Consider the following 24,749-nt stretch of genomic DNA (forward strand, 5'->3'; position numbering starts at 1 on the left):
TTTCAGTGGAAAGATTAGAGTAGAAAACAAATATGTTCTTGGGACGTTTAATTTATTAGCCAAAACCATTTGTCCTATACATATATTTATATATATATATATATATATATATATATATATATATATATATATATATATATATATATATATATATATATATATTCTGTGGGAACGAACGTTAAAGTCGGAAGTAATTTATATCTGCCAGTTCCGGTTTCAATGTATGTTAAGAGAGAAGTAAATTGAATACAGGGTTTTCATAAAGTCTGGACGGATTTAATTTGCTTATAATTTTCATAAAAATGCTCATATTGAAATCAAATAAAGTGCAAACGGTAGCGGAAGGATAAAATTTTTACCTGTAATCTGCACCAGCTCAGTTCATTCACCGCCACACCTCCAACTGGGCGCCATTTACATCCACACATTCGCGTAGGCGGCGCTGGAATCCACCCATAGCGTTCCAGCGCCGTCCGCCACAGGACGGTCCAGGACGCTTCCTGTCTCCAAGAACTTAGCATGCCACTTCCGGATTGCACTCTCAGTCGGTGCCGCCTTTTTGAACTCTTTGGTGAACTTTCGACACACCAGAATTGGTGATTTTAGCTCTGCGTACCACACAACACATTGCGCTTTCTCTTTCACCGACGCCATTATTGATACGGTCAGAGTTGCCGCTTATCTAACAGTGTTGTCAACTAAAAATTTCATCCTACCGCTACCGTTTGCACTTTATTTGATTTCATTATGAGCATTTTTATGAAAATTATAAGCAAATTAAATCCGTCCAGACTTTATGAAAACCCTGTATATCAGTCTAACGTCCCAAGATTATTCCAGTAAAGCTAAGACAGATGAATGATTAAGGCAAGTAAATGATGACGGAATAAATGGTGGAGAAAACTCACGGATACGATGTTGTCCATTACAAATTTGTTTGGTCGGGGATCTAACCAGGGATTCCACGCACCAAAGATAAACGCTATATCGCTGAGCCACCGCGCCACTCATTTATAGAGAAGATGCCACCTTAATCTTGGAACGCTAAATCAATTTTAAAATATCGATATTTCTCATCGAGTTTGTTCTATGAAGATCCATATTAAAACTTATTAAGTGTATTTCTACCACTTCTGTTTCAAGTATAATGTTAAAGGTGGAGGTGAAATATATGTAGGTCTGCGCTTTACCAATTTCAGGAAGACGCTTCTCGCCATTCATTAGCGTTTTTTATCTATAACCTGCGCTCTCTACACAGCACATCATTCGCATATGAGCATAAATATCATTATCATTTTTCACAACATCTGTGCATGTCCTTTTACAGACACAAGTGAAAGAAGTCTTGAAAAAAAGATCGGCAAGGCGTATCAGAAAGGGGAGGTTTTATCGATCACTCTTTTCTCAATATCTCGCACCGTTTGCAAGATTTGAGCCTACTTCCGGTTGGAGTTTCTAATTCATGCATGACCAGCTTTTCTTCCTTCTTGCATGCAGTATGTAATAAGCAAATGATTACATACACAATTAATTACAATGGCAGTTACACATGGTGTTCATTGAGCAAAACACTCCAAAAATGAAAATTCATCTTAGACTGGAGAAATGGTTATCCTTCCTTTTTCATTATTATTTTTCCATGAAACAAACACCTGAGGCATATGTAACAAATATATGCAACAGTGTAGTGTTTGAATGTATAACGCGTATGATATGATGCTTTAGTTTTTTTTTTAATTTCAACGTTTCCAGTGTACCCTAAAAATGTAATAAATAAATAATGACCATGTTTTTTTTTAAATATTCAATTAGAACTGGACAATCTACGCAAAATTGCCAATCGATCAGTGAAAACGTCATCTTTCTAGAGCCTGTAGTTTTTGAGATCACATTGTCGAAAGGATTGACCACAAACATATAAACCTCCACAACATATGGTTTAAAAGAACTCGTAAGATGGAAGCACAATTCATGTGCATTGATTTTAGAGAAGGCTTATTAAAATACAAAGGCTTTGAACAATAATTTTATATCAAACTTTATGAAAAATATCTAGTTAACTAATTTATTTAAAGTACACATACCTAAAAAGTTTGTCTCTTTTAAACGTGAAATTACAGATAACCGTTAATGAAAGATTTGAAAGCCAAAGTTATAGGTTGGAGCTCAGGCGCTTTTAATTCTACCATGCAAACAGACATTCCATACAATCCATCTCGCAAGCTATTGGGAACGCCTTTATCGCTTCTGTTTGTACTTTACTGATATACACTTCCTCCTGATCATCCGGATTTGGACGCAGTTGCCGCATTTTCAACATTCATAGTTCCTCCATACATAGCAACATCATTTACTGCACAGTAAGAAGCTCATGTCTTAACAGGGCACCCATTTTGTATTCATTCCGTCCAGAGTCGCCCCTGGACAGAAGATAACTCTCACTTGTCACACTAACTATTACTTATGTGTTGTGTTGTTACATTGCACTTCATGTTTCTCATTTTCATTCTTCATTCTCTTCTCTCCTGTTCCAGATAAAGGATATAAATAAAATAGTAAACCAATAACATACAGCCTAAATCCCTTTTAACGAAATTAAAATAGAAAATCCTACTCCAGCTCTACGAACATCCCTTAGCCCATCGAAAATTACATACCTCCAATAATAACGTTTAAATCTATTATCGCACAGAAGGCGCAACCTTCTAACGGTTGCTGGCTGATCGTCAGCATTGAGTAAAGAAAAAGAAAAAGAAAAACGCTTTTAATTGCTATTGTAGCATTTTAATAGATAGATGGTCAACGTAAAAAAAAAGAGGGAAAAGTTTGATTTTTAGAATTAGTTCCAGTTAGAATATGGTCTCTGTTAACGCAGTTAGTTCATAATTGTTTACCCTGCACATTCTGATGAAATTTGGTTGTGATCTGAGAAACAGTTCTTGAGATTTGTTTACCTCCCAGACGGAGGGATAGACGGACACACGGACAAGATAAATACATAGGAGAGCTTCAGTAAAGTTAGTGCCTACCTTTAGCTTAGATATCTTTGAAAATGAAACCTTTCAATTTAGCGTCCAACGATTATGCTCTTTAGGCTAAGGGAGACAAATGATCAAGGTAAGTGAATTATGATGAAAAAAACTGGTAGAATGTGAATGTGATAAGAAACAGAGGTACCCTGAGAAAACCTATGGACACGATGTTGTCCACTAGGAGCTTACTTGGATGGGATCGAACTAGGGACTCCACAGACCAGAGGTAAGAACTCTACAACTGAGCAATCATCCACCCCCAGTTTAAGTACACAACCAAACTAATGAGGGTAACGGAAACCTGTAAACATTAAATGAACTTTAATCGACTTCAATTTCAAACAATGAAAAAAAAAGTCGACTTCAAGAGCACAGTAAAATAAAGGCCGAAAATAAAAAGAAATAATTTAGAAAAATGTTAATCAACTTTAACAAATTTTCTAAAAAGTAGAAAATAAAAACGCTAAAAGTAGAACATAATAAAAATGCTAAAAGTAGAATATAATAAAAGCGCCAAAAGTAGAAAATAATAAAACAAAAAAACAAAAAAAATAGAAAATAATGAAAGTGCTAAAAGTAGAAAATAATAAAAACGCCAAAAGTAGAAAATAATAGTAAAAGATAAAAGTAGAAAATAATGAAAGTGCTAAAAGTGCTAAAAGTAGGAAAAGCCCTGAAAACATAAAATAATAAAAGTGCTAAAAGCAGAAAATAACAATTTTAAATATATAAAAGCTGAAAAAAATAATTAAATACAATTATCTATACAACTTCTGAAGTCAGTGCTAAGCTAAGCAAATTAATGTCTAATATAAAATTAGTTTAAATAGTAATTTTACGAGGCACTAATTTGTTTGGCTTAGCACAGACTTCACATTTTCGTTTCAAATAATGGAAACACACTATTTTCAGCTTTTAAATTATTATTATTATTATTATTATTATTATTATTATTATTATTATTATTATTATTATTATTATTATTATTATTATTGTCTCTTGTTCGGTGTTTTTATACACTTTTCTACTCTTTAGCGCTTTTGTTAAGGTAGGTTAATATTGTTTTAATAGTGTTTATTTAGATTATTAATTATTAATTTTTCGTTGTAATCTAAAAACTTTAAAATCTGGTGCTTAATTCTAACTCTGTATTATGTCTCTCTAGAAGAATATATTTAACAAAGTATTAAAGATTAAATATTTCTGATTTCTACATCATTGTATGTACGTGATATTCTAAGACAAATTCCGTATTTCCTAAAATTATGGACAAAAAGTACGAGTAAACAAGTACTGGAAAGTACGTAGAAACCACAGTGAAACTGAAGTGTCAATATAAATTTTGCTGAAGAATAATTAACATAATTTTAATAAATAATGATACGTTGTAGGAGCACAATTGAAGCGAAAATTCAGCTGTTAAAACGTTCGGTGTGTCTGTTGGAAATTTCAGCGAAGTAACTTAGCAAATACTGGAGACACTTTTAGAGTGGAAGAAAATGAACAATTTTGGAAAGCCTTTTATAGTGCTTACCGTATTCAACACACCGAGCCCGGGTGAAGTTTCGTGGAAAAGATGAGTCTTGGTGCTACGTGTACAAATCCCTTTCAGTTCTTTTTTAGCTCTCTTATACCATGTGATTTCGTGTTCACCTGAAAGCAGCACGCAAAGCAAATATTAACTTCACATCTCCAATAAGCGAGGTGAGAGAGGCCTAGAGTACACACAGGACTGTCGACAGTTACCGTCCCCACGAAAGAGAGATAAATTTACAAAAAAAAAGAAAAAAAAAGCTCTCTAGTCCAACCAAGCATCCGAAAAAAAGAAAAAAAAGAAAGAAGCTTAGCAAGACTTTTTAAAAATATTTTTCTCTTTTTCATTTAGATGCAGCTTCCCTCTAGACAGTTTAAACACAGAGCTTCTTTCTTGAATAGAACTTGGGTTATCATTGATACCCAGTTGCAAAGTAGGATGGCTCAAGTTCTATAATAGTGGTCAGTTATTATTATTTTTTTTTGTTTGTCAAAACATTAAAGAGATGAAACATGCCAAAGACTTTCAGATAAAAATATTATTATCATCATTTTGCAATGTGATAATGTATTTATAAAAATGGTAAATTTTGTTAAAATAATTTGACATATAGAAGTTATAGACATAAATATTGTAGACAAGAAATTTCATTTTGATTTCAATTTGAGTTTAGTGTATCTTTCAGCAGCAAACCTATAGTAAACGTGGAACTACAGATTAGCGTGCGATTCGAACCACATGATCTCATTTCTAGAATCAAACCAGGGGTCTTCCACCGCAAAGGCTTTTACAGTAGCCGCTTAGCCACGAATGAGCTCTCTAGACAAGAAATAATATGTAGAATATGATTGAGAAGTGACCAGCCAACAGTACGTATCCCTGTACTTATTAGTTCATAAAAAAAGAAAAGAAAAGAAAAGAAAAAAAGAAAAAAAAAGTCAGCGCAAATAATCAAGTTTGACTACAGTTTTGTTTGTCTTAACGCGTACGAGGTTCTTTGTAATTTACTGAAATTGGATTGAAAATCATAATATTTCCAGAAGTTATTGGTAAAAGTATAAGCAGGGCAAAATATATATATTAGTTTAAATTTTACAAGACACTACACATTATCGGCACACATCAACTCTTGAATGCATTAAAATTCATTTAAAGCAGTGGTATTTGTTTTTTTTCTTTTCGCGTAACCTTAAAATTTCATTTTATTCAAGCGTGTATCCTTAGATTCAAGCTGTAATTAATTGAAATTATAAGTAACTACCGTATCTAAAGTAAGCTATAATTTATTGTATATTAATCAAATAAATAACACTACTTTTTAACTACTAACTTCTTTTTAACTATGTAGATACAGGAGAGCTATGCTATAAATGTAATAGAACTATGCTCAATTTAGCATTAAATAAAATTAAACACATTACAATGTATTGCAATTTTTTTAAATGAATGTATGTATCCCCTATCAAACTGTCGTGTACCTCTTAGGGTACGTGTACCGAATGTTGAACACTACTATTTTAAAGCAAACGTGCTACTGATATAATGTTGGATATTATATATGATACGAAGAACGATAAGACGAATGGTCATAGCTTGACAACAAAATATTGAACTAAGGTAAGATAAAGGAAGATAGTAATTATTTCGAGCATAGATTTCAGTAATACAACAGTTGATGTCGAACAGTGACGGAGACAAACAAAGTTAGACACGACAAATATAAGAAAATCCATGAGGTCTTGCAGAAACAGAAGATGATAAATGATGTACTGGAAGCTGATGCATATTGCGCTGGTAACATTAATGAAATCAACACTTAAGATAATCATTATGTTGTTCTACCCGACTGTGATCTTACATTTAATATTATGAAGTTACTACTCTTTATTACGTTTTCCTTCCTCCTCAATTCTCATTAGAATATAACGACACATTTCTGCACCGACTTGGGCCTGTGATTTTTTGCGTAACTTGTGTGTATGTGTGTGTGTGATTAATCATGATCAGTAGGGTGTCGTGCATTTTCGCACGGTGCATATCATCGAGCAACATTGCACGGTCATGTTTATCAGATTAATCTTTCTGCAGGTGTCGTGCATTTCCCCACGGTCCACCTGTCAATCACGTGATTCATCCTGAAACTGCTTTCACTATAGGAGAGGAAGGACACAACAGAGCAAACACAAGTTAAAATAAGAGTTCCTTCGTGACTAAACGGTAAGCGTACGCGCCTTGGGCGCGGTAAATCCAGGTTCGATTACCGGCGGGAACTCGTGTGGTTTGGATTTCACGTTAAGCCGTAGGTCCGTCTCATATACCCTCGCTGCTGAAACGGGCGTTAAACTCAAAATCAACTCAACAAGTTCAAATAAATGCGAACAATTGCATTTAATACTAGAGAAGGAAATCTTAGAAAATGTCTCACGTTCACCAAAAGAATAATAAATAAAACAATCGGAAATTAAAATAACTAAGAACAAGACAGAGAACAAAAATTGAACAAACGAAAGTTAGAGTAAAGAAGAGAAAAATAATAACTTAAAGTATGATAAATTGAAATAAATATAGAATAGTAATAATAAAACTATTGCAAATTCAAATAGATGAAAATAAAAACAAGAATAGCAAATGGAAATAAATAAGAAGAGAAAAAGAATAATCACAAACTAAAATAATTCATACCTTAAATAATTCATACCTAGATACCTAATTCAAATTAAAATAATTCATAATTCATAGTTCGAACCCTCATACTTCTGTACATTGTCAATCCATTTTGTACAATTATTAGCAATTGTCCAAGTTTCTGGAGGTAGCTTAAGCTCCTCAATCAGTTTTTAATGTCTCCGTCATTTCCTAGCTTCTACAGGGCTAATTGTAATCGTTCGTCAAGATGGATTTAAGTTGATTTTCTACGCTTCTCCAGATTGCAATCTAAGTCAAGTTTCTCAGAAACATGACAACTAGACGTCGCATCTGCTACCTTCAATATATGTGGTGTACTCTTACACATACTGCGGTTTAACTTTTTGTACCAGCGCTCTATAGCACTGTTTGTTCTGTACCTTTGCCATTGCAGTTTCATATTTCTATTGAAATACGGGGTTACTCAAAAATAAATAACATATTTTAAACATTTATTTCTGCCAAACTGCAAAATATAGAAACATGATTCTAGCGTTACTTGATTAAGAAAAGTTTACAATTTAAACAGCCAGGATAGAAGTTCAAATCACGACCGCACTGGCGCTGTTGTTTGTTGTTGTTTGTCTGTAGCGAAATGGCGGTGTCCCCACAGGAGAAGTCTTTTGTGTGCTACAATTGGCAAAACTTGAGTCCATTGTTGCAGTTCAGCGAGCATTTCGCCGTCAATTTAATAAACAACCGCCGCATCATAAGCAAATTTACGAGTGACATCTAAAATTCGTAGAAGATGGTTGCATCTGCAAAGGGAAAAGCACGGTACGTCCACGCACATCGAACGAGAATGTCGAGCGTATTCGTACACTTTACTAAAGGAGCCCAAAGAAATCCACATCACGAGCAAGCAAAGAACTTAACATTCCTCAACCAACGGTATAGCGAGTTCTAAAACATCGTCTGTACATGAAGCCATACAAACTGCAGTTATTTCAAGCATTGCATCCTGACGACCACAACAACAGGTTCAAATTTTGCATTAGCATGTTAGATGATATAGAAGAAGATAATTTTGCTCAACGATTATTTTTTCTCGATGAATCCACTTTTCATCTTTCCGATAAAGCTAATCGCCATAACGTTAGAATTTGGGCAAGTGAAAATCCTGTGGCAGTTATTCAACATGAAAGAGATTCACCAATGATGAACGTCTTCTCTACGATATATGCAACCAAAGTTTATGGGCCTTTCTTCTTCATGGAGAAAACTGTGATAGGATTAACCATCTAGACATGCTTCAAAACTGGTTATTTCGCCAACTTGAAGATGATTCAGATGACTTCATCTTCATGCAAGATGGTACCCCGCCTCATTTTTCTAACCACATTCTACGTTACTTGAATAATACCATTCCAGGACGTTGAATTGGAAGAGGAGGAGCAGAAGATCAACATTATCGCCGGTGACCTCCCAGGTCTCCAGATCTCACTCCGTGTGATTTTTATCTATGAGATTACGTAAAAGACCGTGTTTTTATCACTTCTATGCCTGACACTCTTGAAGGTCTACGACATCGAATTGTTGAAGCTGTGAATTCGATAACTAGAGACCAGCTGATTCGTGTGTGGCAAGAAATGAGCCACCGTTTTGACATTTGTCGTGTAACACACGATGCTCATATTGAATGCACATCATAATTACTAACAATAAATTGTAAAATTTTCTTAATCGAGTAACGTTCGAATCATGTTTCTATCTTTTGTAGTTTGGAAAAAAAATAAATGTTTGAAATCTGTTCTTTCTTTTTGAATATCCCTGTATTTGAATTGTCGATCCATTGTTCCATGAAATAATTGTTCTTCGATTTTCTGACTGGGTGAACAGTCCTCCAAGACAATGAGCAATTTTAATCGATCCCGCTTGATGATATTAATGCTAACACACTACACATACGAACATGACGGCATACACCATCATTATGGACTTATAGTCTGAACCTCGACGAGACCTGTAATATTCACTTTCTGCCAGATGTCCTGGTTGAAATGGCAATGACAGCAGGAAACCTATGAATTAAGAAACACTGAAAGCAATGCATTGATTACAGCAATTTTAAAAGCCACTTTCAGCACTCGAGGTTTGTTCTGGCCAGATCACATTTTAAGAAAATGTAAACAGTTGTTTGTATGTTCGCTCTGTTTTATCTGACAGCAATGTATACAAGACTGATATAGCCAACGCCTGATATAGAATTTCGGAAAGTGTGAGTCGCATGAAGTTCGTCGGGATCGTAATACGGCAAATCATGGATGCATTAAAATGTCATCTAATACTTTCGACAAAGTGGATACTTTCAAATATCTAAATCAATATTAATAGACAAACTATATTCACAAATAAATTAAATGTCGAATAAAATAAGGAATTCATGTTATTAACCAGTTCAAAATATTTTGTCGTCGCGAATTCTGTCGAGGAATATGAAAGCTTAAAATATATAAAACTATAATAATGACTGTTGGGTCCTGTATGGTTGATAAACATAGTCGCTTACTCTGAGGGAAGAACGAAGACAAAGTATTTGAGAACAAGATCCTAAGACGAATATTCAGACTCAAGAGAAACAGGAGTGGGGAATGGTAGAATTTTTATAACGAAGAACTATATAATTTATACTGTTTATCAAACATTGTTAGGGTCATCAGGTCTAGAAGCTCAGGTGGACAGATTATGTAGCTAGAATGGAAGAACGTAGAATATTTTTCAAACTTTTAACTGGAAGTCAAATCGCAAAACAATCATTAGGAAGACCAAGGCACAGATGGGTGAACAATATTTAGATGGATCCCGCATAAATAGGAATACAAAGCAGAAACTGGATTCGATTGGCTAAGGACAGAAGTCTCTGGAGAGCTTTTGTGAACTCGGCATTGAACCTGCGGATTCCATAAACCATAGTTACTTAGGTGGTTAGTTTGAGTCACATGATGAGATTCTACGTCAAACTTTATAGTGGTTCCCAGATTATAAAGTAACTCACCAAATAATAATAAACTGAATTATCTTTTAGACGGCAGAGAAACTCTTAGGAAAGTAAAAACTACAAACATTAACGCATTATTTGAAGCGTGGAAGAACAACAGAAAATTCACAAGAGATCCTGAATAACTAACTAATTAACGCCAAACCAAACTACTGAAGCTAGAACTTTGGAATTTGGTCAATACGTAGGATTTGTGACATTAAGTACTACTAAGGAAGAGCTTTCGGAAATCCGGCGTAGATGGAGGAGGAATGAGGGCTTGCAATTATTATAATATGATGTCCATATTTTGGATTTTTTTTTTTTTTTTTTACGAAGACACGCCACTTTGTATTTAATTTTCATTTAAAATAATTATTTACGCGCTTCTGCGGTTACTTATATGTGTCCTAAAATTGAAGAAAACAGGGAAAGGTAAAGGTAGTTGTAATTATTATAACAAAATATCAAAATCTCGTAATTTCTTAAGGTAGATACATACTATTTAGTATTTATACTTCTCACTTAAAATAATGAAATTTTAAGCGTTTCTCATCTTTCCTAGAAGGGAAAAAACATGGAAAGGAAACGAGGTGAGGTTGCAATTAATATAATATGGCGCCCATATTTTGGAATACCTTAAGGTTAGAGAAACAGATTTTTTTATTTGGACTTTCCACTTAAAATAATCCACGTGTTTCAGTGTTTTCAAATGTTTGATCTAGGATGGAAGGAAAGGCGTGGAAGTTGTTTAGTAACATACACACACGAGGCATTCGAATTTCACGCGAAACTTTGAGTGTACGCAGATTCTATATGAAAGGTACATACTGTACAACACATCATATAATTATATGATAAGCTATAGTAAACAGGCATACTCTAATAGTCAATAAATACATAAGAATGTTAAAACAGCTAATACACCTTAGACTGCATACAGCACATGTTGGTATGCAACCCAAATTGCACCTTAGTTTGGCAGGTTGTATAAAATTACAGCAATTTGCGCTTAAAAGACACGTTTCATATTTTTAAAGTGGCATTACGATTATAAAAGCGCTGTAAACACCACTACCATTCCTTCCTTGCTGCGACTCCCACTGAAACCGTCCTCATGTCGATAAGCACCAGAAGAAGCTTAAAGTTTCTTTAAGAAGAAGAAGAAGAAGAAGAAGAAGAAGAAGAAGAATGCTCGCTAAAAAGAACAATCGGATAAAAGACGTCCTAAAAGAAGCTGTAATTCGTATGTTAAGGTTCTACGAGGAAATAAGAAACTGTCAATCAATAGAGTGTCCCAATCAGAGAGATAGCTGATAGGGAGAGAAGAAAAAAGAGTGATTTTCACAAAAAAGACCTGGTGGGCCAATTTGAAGAAGGGTAATGTAATCTAGTTGTTCCAAGATACAGTCAGATTCATCGACACAATACTAAATCTCACGAGGTTCGACAGACGGTGAATAAAGAGAAATAACAATAAATACATTGATTTGTTAGTACAATATTCGAAGACCGACTGAATATTGAAATATCTCAAGACGTTAAATAATAATAATAATAATAATAATAATAATAATAATAATAATAATAATAATAATAATAATAATAATAATAATAATAATAATAATAATTTCAAGATTCATAGAAGGTAATTGAGAAAACAATATGTAAATAAACAAAGAGTCTGATTCACAAATGAGCTGTAGTCTCTAGCGGTGCAAGTTCCCAACCATCACCAAGAACGAAGACAATCAAGGACAATTTATCATAGCGTAAAGTGTAGATTCGTTTTTTTTTTTTTTTTTTTTTTTTACACAGCTGTGTATTATTCTGTATAGAGATCAGCATATGCATTAAATAGTTGCTAACTTACTTATATATCTTATAACCGTATTTGGTGCGCACTATCTCCCACAACACGTTTTTTTGGTGAATTGTGGATTAAGATGCTGACATTTTTTGACGCATATAATGTACCTAGATATTGTTAGTTATAAATATTATTGAACTATATAAGTGAAACAATGAACCTGGAACCAATTGTTTAAGAGCGTTTGTATATACTATTGATTCTGAAGATTCGTTGGACTCGAAGATAAACTAGATACAGCAAACATAAGAAAACAATATTAATGCAGAGTCCAAATAGGGATCTGAGGAGTAATTTGCTAACAAATTAATACAAATGTGCGTTTTCACTTAGGGAAATTTGTAGTGTGAAAGTAGAACAGGAAATCCCTCTCCCCAATGTGACTATGCAACTCGTAAATAAAGTGACCAATCAATGATTGGGTATTTGTAAGAGCTACTGTGAAAGATCCTCAAACACGGAGATAATATTATATTGAGAACTTCTTCGTGGTTATACCCATCTTCCGTGCGGGAGATACGGCTTGGTCTCCAGTGAGAGATCATGAGGTTCTGATCCAACGGTATGCTGTAGGCTCATGTCTCATATACAGAATCGTTGCTGAAAGGGATGCTAATTTTTATTTCAACAACACCACCAAGAGGTATTTATTTATATCTCCAGATAGTATAAGCGATTTACTAATCAAAAGATTGAAATCAAAATAAGCCTTTATGCACAACAGTGTGTACCCATGCACAACAATAATTCGCGTTGTTTTAGGCTATTTTGCTACGTTGACCCGTATAAGTTGAATATAATACATCTAGAATGACCTTGGGTATCATATTGACATATTTAAAACAACAATGTGTATTCAGAGTTAGATTTGTACTGAAACTTTTATATCTTGGTACTCGGGTTATCCGGGGGGAAAGGTAGAGGATTGATAAACTGGACTCAACAGATAAATATCTGATAACATTATTGCTAACTAACTAGAAAAAAAAATAGTATAGACGAGTATTGAGCTTGCGACTAGAGATGCAAGGGCTCGAAAAAAAAAACGCTTTTTTGAAAAAAAAAAAACGTTTTTTTCTGCTTCGCTTTTTTGCTTGGGAAATTTCGGGATTTTAAAAAAAATTTTGCTTTAAACTCATAAAGCAGACTTTGTTTCGCTTCTTTACAACAAAAAAAAAAAACTCATTTAAATAGTGGTTGATGCAGATAATAATATGAAACCTCGAAAATAAACCACGAATTTCAAAAAGATTTTTTAAAATTCTTAACATATTTACATTATAAATTCCAAGGGATTAACAAATATATGTAATAATACTTTAACCTCTTATATACAATAAGTACTTTAAAAATGATACACAAATAACTAGCAAAATTGTATGTAGTATTTTTACTTCAAAATATCGCACACTGTATTTTTGAAGCAAAATAAAGAAATACATGAGAGAAATCTGCGCATCAAGAGCTTTGTTTCGGGTGGTTCTGTAAATTCTTGAAATTTTTCAGTTAAGTTTTAACTTTCATATACATTGTGTGATTATTTCGAACATTTTTTTCACTGATTGATCACATAAGTAATAATCTGTTATCCCCGACCAGGTACTTCGGATCTGCAAAATCGGTAAAGCTCCAAATTCTGCAATGCACTGACTGCTCCTTAAGCTTGTTCAGAAGAAAGTATCGAATTTTCTGTTCATGGATCATATATATAATAGACGGTTGATCTGAGCGTATGGTTTCGTAGGCTGTAAAACAGCGCTGTCCAAATGGCGGTCCGCGGCCCGCCAAACCGTTTTCTACAGCCCACAAAGCTTTCACGATTTTTATTACTGATAGTATTTTAATGTTTCCACTCTTCTTTCGAAATAACTCATCCATTTAGCGCTGCTGTACAACAAAAAGTGCGCGGGCATCCACGGCAACAGCTTTCCCTAAAAACTGTGAGTTTAGTCGGAAAAGACTGACTATGTTTGATAGTACTTATTTGAGTGAAAGTGCATTTACCACCATGAAAATTGTGAAGAATCGCTTCAGAAACTGCCTTTGAGATGCTTCTCTTTTACATGTCTTGCGGCTCGCAACAATAGGAATGGATGTAGATATCCCAGCCCTTGTAAACACTGCTAGTCACACTCATTTGTCACAGATTGAATAGGTAATATTTCAAATACCTTTTTATATTTTTCTTTTGTAGAATAATAATAATAATAATAATAATAATAATAATAATAAAAATAATAATAATAATAATAATAATAATAGCATTATTATTATTATTATTATTATTATTATTATTATTATTATTATTATTATTATTATTATTATTATTATTATTATTATTATTTAGCTGCGGCCCTCCACTTTACTAGTAAAGACGGTTATGGTCCTCAGGCTCATTATAATTGGACACCACTGCTGTAGAATATAAAACCGCCATCACGGTTTACCCAGTCCTGAAGGTTCCTGAATTTTTAACAAGAAAATTCAACATGTTTCGAAACTTTTTTTTTTTTACAAAAAATAAAAACTATGGAATACATTTAAAAAGAGTTGAAGAATCAATCACTGTTCCAATTCACAAGAAACACGACAAAATTGATTGTAATAATTATCGAGGCATTTCTCTGAACATTCTATTAATAAGACTGACCCCATACGCAGATGAAATTATTGGAGATTATCAGTGTGAATTTAGTCGAAGTCGACCAGATATTTACCATTCGACAAATACTCGAAAAGAAATCAACTGTTTATTGATTTTAGAAAGGCTTACAACTCGGTAAGGAGGGAAACATTGTACAACATTCTTACAGAATTTGGAATACCGAAAGAGCTAGATTTATTAAGTGTTTAAATGAATTCCAGAGTAAAGTCCGAGTAGAGCTTCCACGTCGAAATTGCCCTGAAACAAGGATATGCGTTATTCTGTTATTATTCAGCTTTGTTCCGGAATACGCTATAAGAAAAATCAAAGATAGGAACCAAGGCCTAGAGTTGAATGGTATTCACCAGGTTATGGTGTATGCTGATGATGTAAATCTGATAGGAGAACAATCGGAAGAAATGCAGAGGCCTTATTAAACGCTTGCAGGGACATGAGTAAATGCAGAGAAATCTAAATACAAGGAAGTTCACAAGGATTGTAATACGGCAAATTATGAATGCGTTAAAATGTCAATTAATACTTTCGACACAGTGGATACTTTCAAACATCTTGGATCAGTATTACCAGACCAAAATCATACCCACAAAGAAATTAAATGTCGTCTAAAATCAGGAAATTCTTGTTATTATTCAGTTCAAAATATTTTGTTGTCGCGAATTCTGTCAAGGAATTTAAAGCTTAAAATATATAAAATGATAATCATGCCTGTTATGCTTTATGGTTGTGAAACATGGTCGCTTACACTGAAGGAAGAACACAGACTGTAATTATTTGAGAATAAAATTCTGAGACGAATATTTGGACCCAAGAGGAACGGCAATGGGGAATGGCGGAAACTTCATAAGGAGGAACTACATAATTTATACGGTTTACCAAACATCGTTAAAGTCATGAAGTCTAGGAGGCTCAGGTGAGCAGGTCATGTAGCCAGAATGGAAGAAAGTAGGAACGCTTTCAAAGTTTTAACTGGAAACCCAATCGGAAAACGTCCATTAGGAAAATCTAGGCCCTAGCAGAAATAGGAATGCAGAGTAGAAACTGGATTGAATTGGATAAGGACAGAAGTCAATGGAGAGCTTTTGTTGCCATAGAGAAAGAGAGAGAGAGGGAAATAATACATTTAAGTTAAGCACAACTTCACAACAAACATGAGTGAGTGGTTATCTTTCGCACTTCTTTCGTGAAGTCCGGGACTCAACCCCTTATTCGATCATTTTGACAAAAATTTTTCTTAATTCCATCTGTGAATGTAGAAATAGTGCATGTATTGTGAGTCCTGGCCGACTTACTTTCTAATCGCTTTTAAATCTTTGTTATTATTAATTATCAGCAGTGATGGATTTGCGAAGAGAGTTAGGGTGGGGATGTCTTTCGGATTAAAGCCTCTACCCCGAAATTACGGAATTTCTAAAACAAACTATATACATATATATATATACTAGCAGCGTTCACACCGCTTCGCTGCGGTCACCCCGGAACGCAATAAACTTTGTTACTTAGATAATTTTTACTTTTTCGCTTTCAAGTGATATGATAAAAACCATAGAAGATTGCAGTAAATGTTAACATTATATCGCCTGTCATTTATGTTAACCCGCCGAGTGACACGGTCATGCGGGTTGCATATAAATAAGTTTATTTTTACCTATGATGAACTAACAAAGGATTTGTACGTTATGGACACTTGAATGGTCAATTATCTCAAGACACTGGTAATTAAAAATTAAAGTGATATGATAAAAACCATCTAGGGTCCAAATCCTAATAACCCCCCAAAAATGAAAGAAATTGGTTCAGCCGTATTAGCGTGATGAGGGAACAAAGGATTTGTGCGTTCTCTTTTATATATAAGATATATATATATATATATATATATATATATATATATATATATATATATATATATATAATTTGCCTTTACTCATAAACTTCAAGCTGTCCTCGAATAAAAAATTAGAATTTTTTTAGAAAAATTAAGCATTAATAAGAAACCCTCTTAAAACACTTTTCTAAATCCGCCATTGATTATCAGTATAAAATGGTCTTCAAGGTCTGGATGATTATAGTTGAATATACAAACGAAACGAAATATTTGTTATGCCTGTACTCATAAACTTAAGCTCCTCTTAAATAAAAGAGAAATTTTTAGAAAAAAACAAACATTATTCAGAAAAAAAAAACTCCTAAATAATTTTCTAAATCCGATAATGATTATTTCTATCAAACGGTATTCAAGGTTGCGTCCGGAAAATTATTGTTAAATCATTGTACAGCTACAGTATAAGTGTGGAAGATTGTGGAAGTATGCGCTGACAGATATATTGAAAAACGTACGCTCTGATTGATATATTGAAAAACATTAGTTTAATTATGTGATAGAAGTTAGAGTACTAAGCTCTAAGAAGTGAAACACGGATGACTAAAAAGAAATTATCTATAGAAGAAAAAAAATGTCGATAATTCAGAAGTTAGAATAAAGTTAAATAGCTTCTAAAATTGGCCTCAAATACTACGTACTTTATTTTTACTTTAATTCATAAACCATGTGCTCCATACGTCATGATGATGAATTCCAGAGCGAAATATGGCATTCAGGCCATGAAATCTTATTTAACTTTAGAGTATACTATAAGAAGGCTATTTAAACAGAAAAATCATGAAAATGAAAAAAGCCAAAATTTCCAAAATTCTCGTTTTTTTCCCTAAAAAGCCGGCTTTTTATGTGCAAAAAAAAAAAAACATCGATTCAAAAAGCCGGCTTTTTTGCATCTCTACTTGCGACAAACAGCTGGCAGTATTAGTAAGAAAGTATTCCTTTTAAACTTAGTCTTGTTTGAAAATCTTGACAACCCATATTTACGGAAAGTATGCGTGTTCTTACGCAACGATGGGACTGACTCAAACGGACATAAATGCGTGTATGTTTCTGGTTAATTTAGACTTTTATTCGAAGCGAAAGTATTAACATTTTATATTCACGTGCAAAAAAGATGCGTTTAAAAAAATAAATGTGTGTGTCCAGGTTTCTTTACTAGACTCTGAACTCCTCCGAAGATGGATGTAAAAAGGTTTTCGCACTTAATAGATGCCAAAATAGTTTGGCAGTTTTAAATAAATTGAATAAAAATCGTTCTGAAATTATTTTCGATAGTTTAAGCATTTCTTTGTAAGTCCTATGTACTGAAAAACACAATAACACTGTTTTACAAATGGTATCCGTTAAGCAAACACTTCAGTATCTGTCACTATTATTATAGATAAGTACACCCAAACACAAGTACAGTACATTTGGTTTAAGTACATATATACATGCAATATGCCCTCAGGTCGATAAATTTTGACATATAAGTTTGCTAGGAATGATTTCAAACGACGGAAATTACTCGCATTTACCTCTAAATGCTGTGATAGCATTTCTTAACGTGTAGCTGTCTTAAAATATTAATTAATGTTGTCTGTGCACAACAATACATACCCAAGCAACTTTTGGTTCAAATTTCTATGTTAATCAGTTTACAAGTTCCTCGCAAAACGTACGCAATGGGTCGGAAGGAGATGGCTATCCGATGATGAACCTACTCCAACCGGTGACAGAGAAATGTGCTCAGAAGAGGCAAGATAGTATGTCTCCTACTGGGCCAAACAAATTTGGAAGTGCAGCCTGTGCATCAAGGGGAGAGGGAAAACGTGCTATAAGTACCCACTTTCATGCCCAAAAAAAGATTCCGGAGCTCGCATAAGTAACTATTTATGTTAATATTTTGAAACCTCGTAGTAAACATGAAAAAAGTCATGCTATTAGCAGATACGATCCAAAGTTAGACAATGCATAGATGATCTCAGCCTACTAAATGGAGTAGATCCCTGCAAGAGTGCGGACACGAAGATTGCCCAGAAATATGAAATGATTGGGAACGCTACGTCAGGATTCGATTCTTATGCCATTTCTTATTTTAATTTTCCAATATTTCTTAGTATTGCCTGCTCAATATTTGACACAATTGGCTGTAACGTTTGACTTAAAAAAAATAATAATTTCCAAATTAAACTAAAATAAATTTTCAGCCAAGATTTTTTCTCCTCACTATGCACGACATAAAACAAAATTACCAAGGCATCTCCTGACCAGCTTTCCCGTCAAGAAATACCAACGAGCTATAAATCTGTTGATCAGACTTCAACCAGTGTGGAGTTGAACACTGCAATTTTAACGTCCCCACAAGCATGTTTTAAAGATATCCCTATGCCAGTTTGAATCCGTTGCACTTACTAAAAATCATGCATCTGTATTGAATTTAGGTGTTTCTATTACGCCTGCAAAACAGTATTCCACCAAAACTTTCAATTCCACGAGGAAAAAATAAATAAATAAAAAGAAAATAAACTGTTGCTGCACATTCTTCTAGTTGTTGCAATGTTTTTTGTTTGCATTATTTTGATCCAGATAATTCTAGAATGGGTTGGATAAAATGTATTGACTGTAAGAAATTGGTTCATATTACATATTCTGAACACACTACCAAATTCCTAGTTGCGATAGTGTATTGTAAGAAACTATTCATTGTTTGTGACTAGTTGTCCCCATTCCACAACATGTTTGAAAAAGAAATAATCAAGAGGCCTTTGAAAAATGCCTCTTTATATGGTGGCATTGGCATTTCTAGTTAATAATTGTTTCATATTTTTGATATCGTATCCATAGTAGATTAATTATACTACTTTCAGATACCGCCTTATTTATTGATTATCAAAATTACTTTATATCTTAGTATTAAAAGTAAAATTTTCTAGAAGTTAGGTGTTGCATCACTTCAGCGCATTAAGTGTAGTTTATTTTTTATATTCCTGCCAAAAATAGTGTGGCAATTTGCCCTCACGAAATAGGTATATTACACCGACAGTCCGGCAACCTAATTGGAGGTGTTTCCTTCTTCTCTCCTGTATAATTTGTCATATCTAGTCCTTTCGAGAGCATCTCATAGCTTCTAGCAGAAGAAATGACGTATATACTTTGTAGATTTTAGTGTTCAACTCTCGTTCTTCTGTTTGTTATTGCCTTTTCAATAAGACGTACGGTATCTTCTCACGATCTACAATATACTATTTTTTTTAAAATAATGATAGTCCTACTTCGCTAATGATATTCTTCAAACTTTTATAAAATTAATTTCTTAGCCGTATACCTAAGAATGGTCCTGCAAATGTGGCTGGTAGTATTGTTGAAACCAAAAATTTGTATTAGAAGAAAACTGGGACTAAAATATGTGACAAAAAACAAAGAACTATATTGATGAGTTCTACAATATTATAGCCATATAATGGGATACATGTTATCCACAAATGGGACATAAAACCAATCGATAAATCTTACTGAACTGAACAAAAGTGTGCATGCCAGTGTAAAGTATCATGTGTAGTTTTCGAGAGAGCGACAGAAAATATATTTCTATGTAAATTTAAAAATTGTGTTGTACGAAAATCACTTCATTTATTAATGTAAATTAAAATAGATCTTCACTATGCTTTTCATTATAACAATAGCAAGGCTGTAGTGTATATGATGAGTGAAATATAGTCTTAATATATATACTTGCAATGATATTTAAGGAATATTTCATTTCTCTTACGCGTCTTCGTCTTTCTTTACACTTAGTGCAGTTTATTTTTTTTAAAGCTTAGTTTACGTGAATTTGAGAATATACCTTATAATCCAGTGCCAATATGTTATAAGCTTCTTTGAGCGTATTCATAAACTTGCTCATACAGTTCAGTATTCAAGTTATCAAACCAGTACTTATCGTAAATATTTATTGTCATGCAATGAATTAGGATCAAACATGTTATACTAACCAATATAAACAAATTATTGTATGGCCAATACCACGAAACTATAGTTATATCTATTTTGTAATTACATTTAGTGCTGAAAATTTGTTTAGAAAGGTATATATTGATTTTCAATATCGAATAACACTTTTCATTTACATAAAAATAGTACTTCAAGCAATTTTACTAAGAATGTTAACTATTATTATTATTATTATTATTATTCTGCCTTTTGTCAGGTCATGAGACTAATCCTTTTCTTATGTTTATTTTATTTTATTTTTATTTATTTATTTATTTATTTATTTATTTATTTTTTTAGGTTTGGGCTGGAAATGTTTCTTCCAGGTTTTTCGATCTTAAGTTTCCTCTTTTAACTCCTGACATTTTCTTCTAGTTTTCAACTCATAGATCAGCTGTGTTTTCTTCTTCCTATTATTCATTTTCCTTACATCTTTCCTTCTATAGATGTGTGAAGAAGATAATTTCTTCGCAAGATTTGTCAAATCCAATTGGCCTTCCTACGAAGGGTGCTGGCTAGAGGCGCCCTCTTCTCTCCTATCCATTTTAGAATTATCTTCATTTGTTACTATCTCTGTCCATTTTGTCCTCTCCATCTTCTTCCAACACCCATTTTGGAGCGCCCTAAATATTTCTTCTCTAACTTCCGTAATGCCCAAGTCTCTGAACCATACAGTCTAATGCTCCATATATAACACTTGACCAACTTCTTCCTTATTTCAATATCAAGACTGCTAGTTAAGAATGATCTTTCTTGTTGAATATTTCTTTGGATATGTCAATTCTTGACCTGATATCTTTGGTGCAGTAAGCATCTCTCGTCAAAATTCTTCCCAGATACTTGAAATGATCAAATTCTTAAAGTTCCCTTTGTTTTACTCTGACCCGTAAGGGCGCATTTCCACGGGTTATTTTCATAACTTTCGATTTACCGATGTTAATTACCATTTCAACTGTTAGTATAGTATCATGTTATTGTTTGTTGAAATTTAGTGTTCCTCTTCAGCACCGTGACTACAGTTTAAGGTGGAATCTAAACCACCACAATTTATTCAAATGTCAATGCTTTTCCATTCGGTATCGAATCTCTGATTCCGTACGCCTAAGGATCTCGCTTGCTGCTAAACTGGCGGGGAGGAAGATATAATTTCATATTCAAGGTAGAAATGATTGACTTCTCGAAAGAACAATACAAAACAATTGTTTTGAACAAATTTAATGTTACACAAACAAGTTTGCACTTGCACTGTAAAATCACGTCACTTTATCAAAAAATGTTTGGAATGTATATAATAAACTGCAATATTGTGACGATGATTTCAAGCATTAGAATTTCAATAAGTGGAAACTGAAATATTTTTTTTTATTATTTGGATGATCGATTTTATTTCAATCTTTGCCCTCTCTTTGCATTTACTTCATAGTTAATAACATCTTTAGTTATGCCATTTGTTTTTTTTTTCCTCATCATAGAGTTGTTCTGTTTGAATAGTTGAACAAATTTAAAATAATTTCAAATGTTGTAATGTTTTTTTTTTCCGAAGAACATTTTTGAAACTAAGGGATATGATAGCCATATTTCAAAGGCGAAATATATTCAAGTAAAATTTGTTATATTAAAAGTGGAAAACAATGTTCTTCAACCTTCATGGTTTTTAGGCATGAACCACACTTTATAAAATATCTTGTCATAATTTTCACACAACTAGTCACTGCTTTTTACAAATTAATTTACTGGATTCGTGGACGCAAAGACTAATCTACACTGTAATTTTCATTCAATTCTTGTTGAGCAGAGTTTAGTGTCCGTCTTTAGAATCTAGTCTTTATAAAATGCGAACTTACAGTTAAAGTGTAATCCGATCCACTGTAAGGCGTCGAACCTCATGATTATCCCACTGGAAACAGAATCCGGAGTTCTGAGCAACAAAGGTGTGCGTATGATTGTTTTTATATCACAGCACTAAATGGTATAAAGGTTGTTTCATCATTCGTAGAAACATAGGAAAAAATGAACATCTAGACAATGAGTTAAATATATTGGTCTTTCTGTTGCACGCATTGGGAGGACCTAATCATTTACTCCTGGAGAACACATCAAATGGTAACCTTGTTCAAATTAATAAATATCTGTAACGTATCAAATATCATGATTTTTCTACTCTTTGATATTCATGGGACACCCTCTAGTCCTTACTGATAAAGCAAACAAAAGTGACCATAGCATTAACAAACAATTAATAATAACTAGTATTTATTTATCGCATTAGGGGCACTAAGAGCAGTTAAAAGCTTTAAAAATATGTTTGATAAATTATATTACATCCTACATGAAGTTTGAAAAAAAATAGCAACATGAGAAGTGATAATAACAAATTGAGAAACCAATCAGAGCTACCCATCATACACTTTTCGAAAAACTTAAGATGACCAAGCAAACTATAACCATTGCAGGAAGTTTAGCTAAATCTGTATTATGTTATAAAAGTGTTCTCTTTTTTCTTTAATGAAAAACAAAACAATGAAATAACTAGAAATACCCGTAACAAAACTCATCAACGCCACGCATTACATTTATAATATTCAGATTATTGTTGTAGTTGTGAACCGAAGTATAGTCTTTGCATTGTTCTGTAGAAAAAAAAACGAAAAAAAAATCAATCGAAGAACAAAAGTTCAGTAAGTCAAAGCAGTCTAAACAATTAAAGGAATAAAAGTTTTCAACATACCATCATTTAAACAGCTTGCAAAATTTAAAGTAGGAAATTTATGTTAAAATATAAATAAAGCACTTACCTTAATTACTAATATATGTATGAAGTTTCTGCAATTCTGAAGAAGCACGCTGAAAATAAAACAATAATTCAATTAGATAATAAAAAACAACTTTCACTTTTGTCTGAAATAAAATACACATTATAAATAAATGAGAAGTGCTTCTACTATAATCACATTTTCAAAAATGCGTTCCCCGCGTAAGTTCTTTCTTCATTTTAAACTCAATAAAGAATATGAAGAATACCTTTTTTTTTTCTATTTTGAACAAATATATAGTGTAAGTCATGTAAATCATATTAAGCTGAAATTCTAGCTACTATCTTGCAATTAAAAATGAAATATAAACAACATGTGTACTACAATTTAAACTCATGGCCGTTATTACAAACCAGCAACTAATCTCAACCACATACATATATGCTTAACATAAATGGCTAATTTATTTTAAACATGGTCTAACTGCTTTATACAATAAAATGCTAATCATTGAGACTACTCAAACACTATATATATATATATGCAGGTGGTAGGAAACTACACCGAAAAACTTTTTGAGGCGGTTCCTTATACGAAATGAAATAAAAAGGTTCTAATAAACATGGGTCAAAAACGCCTCCTTTCAGAGTTCTGAACTACCGAAAATTCGAAATACCATGTTTCAAAACATCCTAGCTTAGAAACTATAGAGCCTATACCAAGCGGTTCAAGGAATTACACAGGACCAGGAATACGCTTTACCTAAATATCCATGTTTCGGAATTCACCGGAACCAGCGAAACGAACGCACCATTAGTACTTAAAGGAGCATCCCTATACTTCAACTTCCTTTTCACAGTTTCTTTCCCCGATTACGGAAGATGGTAAAACATAGATATTTAGATAGAGAACATACTAATTCCTGTCTAATTCCTCAAACCACTTTGGATAGGTTCTATAGTTTCTACGTTAGGGAGGGAAAAAAAACGATTCTTCGAATTTTCAAAGGATCATAACTCTGAAAGGAGGCATTTTTCAACCCATGTTTATTAGAACTTTTTTATTTCATTTCGTATAAGGAATCGCCACCCAAAGTTTGTTGGTGGAGTTACCTACCATCCTGTACATACAACATTGTTGTTTTAATAATTCCTAGCGCAAATTGCATCATTAACTGCAACCTAAATGAAGTTCATATTATTAAATTCCATCTTCTTCAGCAATTTGAATAAAATGTTCTATCTATTCTCCGAAAACACAAGACTTGCAAGTAGTTAACGGTTACCATATGTCAAACTTGATAAAAAAAATGAGGATGTTTCACCAAAAAAGTATTACACGATTATTTTTTTTAATGAGACAATTATATTTTCACAATACCGATT

The 24,749-nt window shown here is 33.2% G+C and overlaps 1 long non-coding RNA gene across 1 annotated transcript in view; it reads right to left on the reverse strand.

Annotated features, from left to right (window-relative positions):
• The window catches only part of LOC145687545 (uncharacterized), a 664,494-nt gene that overhangs the window by 522,506 nt on the left and 117,239 nt on the right, over window positions 1-24,749 (reverse strand). Inside the window, exon 3 of the long non-coding RNA XR_014131684.1 lies at window positions 23,407-23,455. This is a non-coding gene — a long non-coding RNA (uncharacterized LOC145687545). The remainder of the gene's footprint in view (window positions 1-23,406; window positions 23,456-24,749) is intronic.

This window comes from Thermobia domestica, chromosome 6, assembly GCF_964235325.1.
Source record: "Thermobia domestica chromosome 6, izTheDome1.hap1.1, whole genome shotgun sequence".
NCBI lineage: Eukaryota > Metazoa > Arthropoda > Insecta > Zygentoma > Lepismatidae > Thermobia > Thermobia domestica.